This window comes from Musca vetustissima, unplaced genomic scaffold, assembly GCF_032173495.1.
Source record: "Musca vetustissima isolate MV318-11 ecotype Yass unplaced genomic scaffold, APGP_CSIRO_Mvet_v1 utg190795, whole genome shotgun sequence".
Classification (NCBI taxonomy): Eukaryota; Metazoa; Arthropoda; class Insecta; order Diptera; family Muscidae; genus Musca; species Musca vetustissima.
In genome coordinates, this window is record NW_026883401.1 from 9,666 (window position 1) to 19,330 (window position 9,665).

Genomic DNA, 9,665 nt, shown 5'->3' on the forward strand with positions numbered 1-9,665 from the left:
TTAAAAATGGTTAAATAGTTAGCCTTTAATTTGAAAGGCCGTAGGCGTTGAAATCTGTCTACTCCTTTTTACCTCCACCTTTAGGCATCCTTGTGTAAACAAACATTATTATTACTTGAACTCTCGTTGTTACCGACTGGCCACACATATTATTGGTGATCACCAGCGCTTAAATTGTAAGCCACCACACATATCGTTGTGTTTTAAGGTAATCTAGTTTACCAAATAAATAAATATCGGCATTGGTCGACAACCCTTTACTAAAAACATATCGTGTTTTATTTCTATTTCTTTATTGCTCACGAGTACGCATTGGGCGTACTGACTCTATCGGGAGAATCCTATTGCACTGTACCTGCCAACCACCCAAGTCCCTATAGTGCGGACTTAACAATATCTCTTTATCATTCCTTCTATTCTACCTTCGTATACAATGTTCCTAAAATATTAATTTCTTTACTAAATGCCAATAAATTAATTCACTTAATTCCGATTTGTCTAATTAGACTCTGGCAGTTCATTGCATCGTGTCTCGTTATATTTTCCAAGTCAATAACCGTGCAATCACCTAATTAACTAAAACTAAATGTTTTTTATTTGTATTTTCATTCCAAATATTTCTGAAGAAATATTAGAATTTTCCCAAAAAAGTCAAGTTGCACTTAAACTGTTCATTGTTATTTTCAATGTTAACACCCATTGCAGGACGATGAACACACTCACACTTCACAACTGTTATGGTAATGCCACAATAGACCATTAGCCAAATTAACTTTGCCCAAACACCTGTATGTACACTGAACGCTTTAGGCAAATGACCCGGGCTGTCATGTCAACCACTTAACTTTGGCTATATAACATCAAAATACCATGGCTTAAACTATTCCCTGCTATAGACGTATCATTTCATTTTAACTATAGGTTTAGCAATACAACACAACGACGACGACAACAACAACAAAATGCAATATGAGCTGCCTTAGAGAATGTTAAGCAATTATCCCTTTAACACGCTTTGAATAACTAAAACCCTGTCAACATGCAGACAGTTTACGAAAAAGAAGCAAACGAAAGAAAAACAATGAGTAGCGATGTAACAACATCCAATCGCATTTCATATTGTTAACATTCCAACACCTCAATATCTCTCCCTGGACTACCAAATGAAAAAATATAGCTGAAAAAAAGAGTTTAGAATATTTGAGACGAGTTCATCATCGAAATTCTCATTCGCAATCTAGGATATATCGTCTATGCAAATCCAGATATCATTGACCTTCTCAAACTGAACTGACAAAATGGCATGAAATCACTTTATAAAATATCCTCATAGACAGTCATAGAAACAGACACCCAAACACACACTCGCTCACTCGCAGGGACAGACGAAATTTAATCATATTATCATTTAAATGCTTTGAAACGCCATCAACAACACCAAACCATGCGAATATCTAAAACATTGCAATGTCTGTTGTCATCGTCACCAATGCTATTAGAAGCAGAGACCCCACCACCACCAGGACCAGTACCAGCCATGCAGACATCTACCCAGCATCAGGAAAAGGATGAGCCATATAGTCTCATCCATATCTCATGCACCGTCAGTTACAGTAACAACAGATTCACTCATTCATACACTAAAAGCATTTCTGGGAAAATAACCGAAAATGCGAAAGGTGCTAAGCTACAGTGGTTTGGTGATAGGATTCTATAATTTGTCTAATGTATGAAAATATATATTCGAAGCTAATTAATTACGAAGAAGATGATTTTCATTAATATGATCTTCATTAATATATAATCTTTCCTGGACCGGGATTGTGTGCAAACAAATACTAATTTCGTGTTTTGAATTTAGATGAAACTTCTAAAGTACCTAATCCTCGAAATATTCAACTGAGACCCCATAATGTATAAAGTGGCGTGCAGTAACGAGTGGCGTGCAGAATTCAACAAAAACCAGTAAGCGGGGCAGTATAGACGGACGGCGCCGACCATATGATATCCTACACAACTACCACGGAATACTAACTATCTGCGGATCTATAGTCCGTGCCTGGGCAATATTTGGCGACCGATTGCAGATCAGCAGCTACACTTTTTTGCCCTGGTATATTTTGGAAATATTTTTTCCGGGGTGAATATTTACTCCATAAAATGCATTTTATACAGAAAAGTTTTGGTTGATGTCACCTGCTAGTATTAACCTATCAAACCAGCCAAATTCCCTTCTCCGTGTGATGTGTTGTGATGTTCAGCTTATTGTTGTGACCTATAGAATGACATAAAAAACACACACACACACACAAATTAAGTTTTCAGTCTATTTCGACCCCTAAATATCTGATCATATCCTAAAATTATGGGAGTCCTTGACAATAACCGGAATTTCGTGTAAAATTTCAAATCGATTAGCGCGAAAAATATTTGTGAATATTTTCGTATAACTCCCACATCTGAGTACATACAACAATATAATTGGTATTAATGTAAAGATCAATCATTTCTCTAGTATATTCAATAAACTCCTCGTACCTATATCCTTCAGGAGTGAATATATTCGTCAACGCATACAAATTTTGTAATTTTTCACACAAAAGTTAAGTCCATTTGACCCGCTAAATATTGACAGATCTTCATCGGTCATGCTTATTCTATGGCTAGACGTCTCTCCCTGTGTAAACTTTCGGGTCATAATTGTGGCCTCTAGATCGACCAGAAAAACAGACAGAAATAAAATTGTTAGTCCATTTTATCCCCTAAATATTGACGGATCATTACCAAAAACAATAAGGGTCGTCTTTGACCAAACCAAAAAAAAAAAAAAAAAACTGTAAGGAAAGTATTAAAGTCGGACTGGGCCGACTTTGGGTATATTCTACATATTTGGTCGCGTGTTTGTTATATATCTATATTTGAACCAATTTCAGGGAAACTTGCCAGAGGCTAATTTATATTACTTCAGTACATTGTGTCAATCGGCCTACCTATGGATCTTTTCACGAAACTTAGCAACATCATTATAGACTTAATTCTGTACTCTATACCAAAATTCGTGCAAATCGAAAGATATATAGGGACATTGGTACACCAAGTACATAAAATCGAACGAAAATATATATGTGAGCTACATCTAAATCTGAACCGATTTTCACTAAACTTTGCACACGTCATTGTAGACGTAATTCAGTACTCTATGACAAATTTCGTGCAAATCGAAAGATATGTACAGACTTTGGTACTGAACCGATTTTCATGAAACTTAACACACATCATTCTAGACCTTATTCATTACGCTGTGCCATATTTCGTGCAAATCGAAAGATATATAGGGACTTTGGTGCACCATTTACCTTAAATCGGACGAAGATATATATGGGAGCTATATCTAAGTCTGAACCGATTTTCACGAAACTTGGCAAACAACATTCTAGACCTTATTCATTACGCTGAGCCAAGTTTCGTGCACGTCAAAAGATTTACAAGGACTTTGGTACGCCACTTACCTTAAATCGGACGAAACTATATATGGGAGCTATATCTAAATCTGAACCGATTTTCTCAAACTTTTTACACATCATTCTAGACTTAATTCAGTACACTATGCCAAAATTCGTGCAAATCAAAAGATTTCCAGGGACTTTAGTTGACTATTTACCTAAAATCGGTCGAAGCTATATATGGGAGCTATATCTAAATCTGAACCGATTTTTACGAAACTATGCACATATCATTCTAGACCTAATTTAGTACGTTGTGTCAAATTTCGTGTAAATCGAAAGATATATAGGGATTTTGGTGCACCATTTACCTTAAATCGGACGAAAATATATATGGGAGCTATATTTTAATCTGAACCAATTTTTCCCAATTTCAATAGGGTTCGTTCTTGGGCCAGACATATGAGCTGTACCAAATTTCATCCAATTGTGATAATAAATGTGACCTGTACTTTTTTACAATTTAACATGGACAGATGGACGGACATGCATAAATCGACTCAGAAAGTGATTCTATGCATATTCTCAAAAGGCCCATAAATGTGGAATGTATCGTGTTTACAAATGATAATGGACTGATGGAAGGCCCAGTCACATTTTAGGTAGATTGATGATGATGCAGTCGGTGTTGCCAGTATGAGGTATTGTGGATTTTTGTTTGGAAATGGGGGAACATGGGATATGATTTGAGGATACATTTTTGGTACAGGGCATGGTAACACGCATACGAAAACACGATAGACACATGGTTCCTTTTGAGAATATGCATAGAATCTCTTTCTGAGTCGATTTATTTATTTCCGTTTGTTTATGTTAAATTGTATACAGGTCGCATTTATGATCCGAATGCAATGAAATTGCATAATTTGGTCCAAGGACGAACTCTATTGAAATTGGAGAAAATTGGTTCAGATTTAGATATATCTCCCATATACATTGTTGTTCGATTTTATCTAAATTGTACACCAAAGATCCAAAGTTACGAAATGTAGCACAACGATTTGAAGCTAGTATAGTTTAACATGTATCGAGTTTTGTACCCCCAATACTCGGTACTGTGGGGATTTTGGACACGTTTTTCAACCGAATTTGTGGTCATTTGAATTCTCATTGGCTGTCAAATTTCGCTCCGATTTGCTCTAGCCCCATAAAACGCTATATACCCCCCTATTCGGTAATCATCTATTTTCTTATACCTCGTTTTCGGTATATTCAGGATCCTATCATAACATAGGAAACTCCATTAATTTTACATATACATGTCATCATCATGGAAGAGTTCGGCCGAACCGAACTTTACATCATTTTAACTAGTTTATTAATACTTTTATTATACCCTACACATATTACCAGAAACGGAGGTGTTGGACTTGCCTAGTACAGACCTATTTCACTTGAGCGAGACTCAAACCCACACAGACTCAAGGTAGATATAGAGGAAAATTACTTCAATTTTAGACCATTCGACTTATTGACTCAGTTTCAAAAAGCAATTACTGCTTTAGAAAGCTACCTTTCCCTCAGATCAACTAACCTGGAATTTCCAAAAAATCTCGAACTCCAACTCTGTATATGCTAGTATACGAGTTAAAAAGGAAAAAAAGAGGCTAGACCACCAAAATCAGTGTAAAATTTTGATGGAAACATGTTAATACTAGAACGCCGAAGGCGTTGTGAATATTGTGGCTGTGCATTTGCTGGCACATATGTTCCTACTGCCGACTTTGTTACTGGCAATATAATTTTTTAGATTTTAATTATAATGGTCGGGACCTTTATGTGAGCTCTATATCACAAAAATTTTTGACATCGATTGAAAAATTTTGTGGGCCTTCTATAAGAGATCAAAACATGAACCTTTATTAAAAAAAATTTAACAATGTTGTTTTATACTTTGCAGTTAAAACCAAATACCGAAAATGAGGTCTGTAGAAAAGGGTGACCCGTATATCCCAAATTTACAATACCGAAAATTAAGAGCTACCCTTTTATAGAAGTATACGAAAAGGTATTCTAATATTCAAATCTATATGAAGACTTGTTAACCTAACAAAATGAAAATTAGGAGTATAGCTAACCTACTACTATTAAGCCTTCACTCTAAACCGACTTCCCTGCAAGCAAAATATGTGCCAATGTATAATTGGGGCTTTGGATTCAGATTCCTTCGGAAATCGTCTTAGAATGTGGACCAATATTGATAGTTTTTCGTAAGGATATGAAAACCAATGAAAACTGAGTGTATATAATTAGAGTCAGTTCTGTTGAATATATATATATATATATATATATATATCAGGGACGTACGCAGGGGGGCGGCTCCCCCCCTAGGAAACCGTTTAATTAAAATCGGAAGAAAATAGGTATGGAAGCTATATCCAAATATGAAGCGATTTCAACGAAACTTGTCACTGGTTAGGTTGTCCTAATTTCAGCAGGTTTTCTTCCTAATGGCCATATGTTAAGTCCTACTTGAAATCGGACGAACATATATATGGGACCTATATCTAAATCTGAACCGATTTTCACGAAACTTAACACACATCAATCTACTCTTAATTCAGTACGCTATACAAATTTCATGCAAATCGAAAGATATATAGGGACTTTGGTGAACCATTTACATTAAATCGGTCGAAAATACATATGGGATCTATATCCAAATCTGAACCGATTTTCAGGAAACTTAACACACATCATTCTATACCTAATTAATTACGATGTGCCAAATTGCGTGCAACTCAAAAGATATATAGGGACTTTGGTGCACCAAATACATTAAATCGGACGAAAATATATATGGGAGCTATATCTAAATCTGAACCAATTTTTCCCAATTTCAATAGGGTTCGTCCTTGGACCAAATAAGTGACCTGTGCCAAATTTCATCCAAATCGGATCATAAATGCGACCTGTACTTTGTTCACAAAAATACATGGACGGGCAGACGGACGGACATGCGTAAATCGACTCAGAAAGTTGTTCTATGCATATTGTCAAAAGGAACCATGTGTCTATCTCGTTTCCTTTTGCCTGTTTCAAACATATGCATAAAGACATAATACCCTGTACCACAGTGTGGTGAAAGGTATAAAAAGTATGACGTATGTCCCACATGTAGCAAATACATAAATAATTTCCCTTTATAAATCTATCTAATAATATCTCATTTCTAACCACAGTGCCATCATATCCATGCAAATAAAATTTACACCAGACGCGGCATAAAACAATAGCTGTATCTGCAATTTGTAGGTAGGTGTTTGTATGTGAATTCTTTTTTTGCGAAATGGTATTGGCGTGTTAGCAAAACCTGGGAATTCAAATACTAGCTTACACAAACTTTCGTGTATATTTACACCTTGACACAATACACTTACACACAGAATTACAGACACACACGCACACACACATACACCCAATCTCCACCAGTAGAGAAAGGGGGACATTGGGAATTTTTATGTAGTTTACTTTGTCTCCCTGTCATGTAAAAACTACATAAAGGTGACAAAGACCAGAATATCATCGCACTGCCATCACCCTCAATTTCGATGTTGGGAATCACCATACAAACAGCATCACAAAATTCCTTTTAATGGTTATGGCCTGGTGCAAGGATATACTATGACGTTCGCACAAACACACTCACACACACAACTACATACAAACAAAACAATGCCGGGAAAAGCTTAGTTGGTGATGACGATGATGATAACTACGATTAAGTTAAAATCCTTTCAAAAAGCTATCATTGTTGTATAAATGTATTGGTTGGCATTTCCTTTTATGCTCTATGAAATGTTGGCTTTTGTTTCTGTCTGGACGATAAATATATGTGACTGGCTTTGTGAGTGTATATGTATGTGTGTGTCTGCGGATTTGTGCAGCAACTGAAAAGGTAATAAAATGCCATTTTATCCAGCTGTCTATCTGTTCTATTCACCATTGTTTAACAATACTTTTTCGATCTCCCCAACTAATATTGTCTTATGTCTCACTTACCGAGTTGTTAAAGTGTAGATGTGTTTGTGTGTGGTTGTTGTAGTTTTGTGTTGATCCTTATGTTTCGAAGCGGAAGTGCAGAAGATATTTCCTATTATAGAAATTACTGTTTTATTGATAGTGGAAACAAGTAATATTTCTAAACTATGCAGCCAAGTGAAAGATTTTATATGCGAAATAAATGAAAATGAGATAACGAATGTCATGGTTGTTTGAAAAGTTCCATAAATGGTACATGTGCGATTTTATTTTATAACGAAATCTCAAAAATCGAATAATACGAAAAATTATCAAAAAAAAATTAGTAGAAATTGCTGAACAATTTATACCCTCAGTCACACAAAATATGCATTCAAAATATTTTAGTTTGGTAGGGATTTCTATATAAGGACTATATCTATGGCACTGAGAAAAATAATAATAAAAATAATTTGACAAAAATCTTCAAAATACTAAACGGTGCATGGATTAGGCTACGCCCAACATGGATGCGAGAATCTCAAAAATAACAAAGCTGAGTTTGTACTTTTATTATATCGGATATCTTTATGTGGTCTGTAAATATTTGGTGGTGTTGCATTCAAAACTCTATATTTCTTATCTAGTATATGCAGAACTTATTGACTGATTTAACGATTCATCAAGGCCCAGACGAAACGGCTAAACTAGAATCTTGAAATTTTGGGTGCGGGTCGCTATTGGTCCGAAGCTGCCAGAAAAGGCTGGGTTTTTCGAAATTCGTACTAGAACGTCACGAAAAATACTAAAGAGCACTAAATATGCACTTGCATTTGACGAACCGGTAGAGCTAGAATATTTAAATTTGGAATGAGGGCACTGATTAAATGCATTATGCCTTTGTGCATATGTTTGTAATAGACAAAAGGAAAAGAAATAGACACATAGTTTCTTTTGAGAATATGCATAGAATGACTTTCTGAGTCGATTTATGCATGTCCGTCCGACCGTCTTTCTGTTCATGTGAAAATGTACAGGTCGCATTTATGATCCGAATTGGATGAAATTTGTGAAAAATCGGTTCAGATTCAGATACAGCTCCCATACATATTTTCGTCCGATTTAATGTAAATGGTGTATAGCGTACTCAACTGAGTCTAGAATGATGTGCGTAAAATTTATTGAAAATCGGTTCAGATTTAAATATAGCCCCCGTATATAGTTTCGTCCGATTTTATGTAAATGGTGAACCAAAGTCGCTATATATCATTCGATTTGTACGAAATTTTGCATAGTGTACTGAATTAGTTCCAGAATGATGAGTGCTAAGTTTCGAGAAAATCGATTCAGACTTAGATATAGCTCCATATATATAGTTTCGTACGATTTTATGTAATTGGTGCAGGAAAGTCCCTATATATCTCTCGATTTGCACAAAATTTGGCGACGGGTACTGAATTAGTTCCAGAATGATGTGTGCTAAGTTTCTAAATGGGTCAGATTTAGATATTGCTCCCATATATATTTTCCTCCGACTTAAGGTAATTGGGGCACCAAATATGTCTTTGGTCTGATCATCTTTGTCTTACGTCGGGGCATGGGCGCAAATAGGACTGATGTAGAAGGACTGCGCTTTTATTCGGATTATAGCAATTCGCTCATCTACTGGAGAGAATCTGAAGACGAAGTCTTTTAACCATAAATCCGCAGCCAAATTCATGTCTGGTTTCATGGCAGCTATCCCTTCCCATTGAATTTCCTGTTATGCAATAATATCGGCTATGTACGTCTTGAGTACATAGCCCAAGCGGAAACTGTGGTGTTCTGCAGATTGGAGTCCTTTATACGTTTGCGGGGGTAGTCAAAGCTGGGGGAAACAAAAACCATATATTAAATATTACAAGCCTATCATTTCATATCGGAACATTAAATTGAGTACTTTTGTTCCTGAACCCATTAAAAGCCAACTCCGCCTATATTTAATTTGTAAAGCCAGATAATAGTGCGAGGTCTCGATGGCATTTCCTTTGCAAGAATTCACATTCTCAGTCCGTGAAATTATGAAAATATATATAAAATCGGAGAAGTTAACGGGCATGTTAGCAGTCGTAACATCGACCAGGAGCAAAAAATCGACCAAAAAACTTTTTTAAACAAAAACTGCAAGAATTGGCCAACAGGAGAAGTGTCGTGTTCCACCAG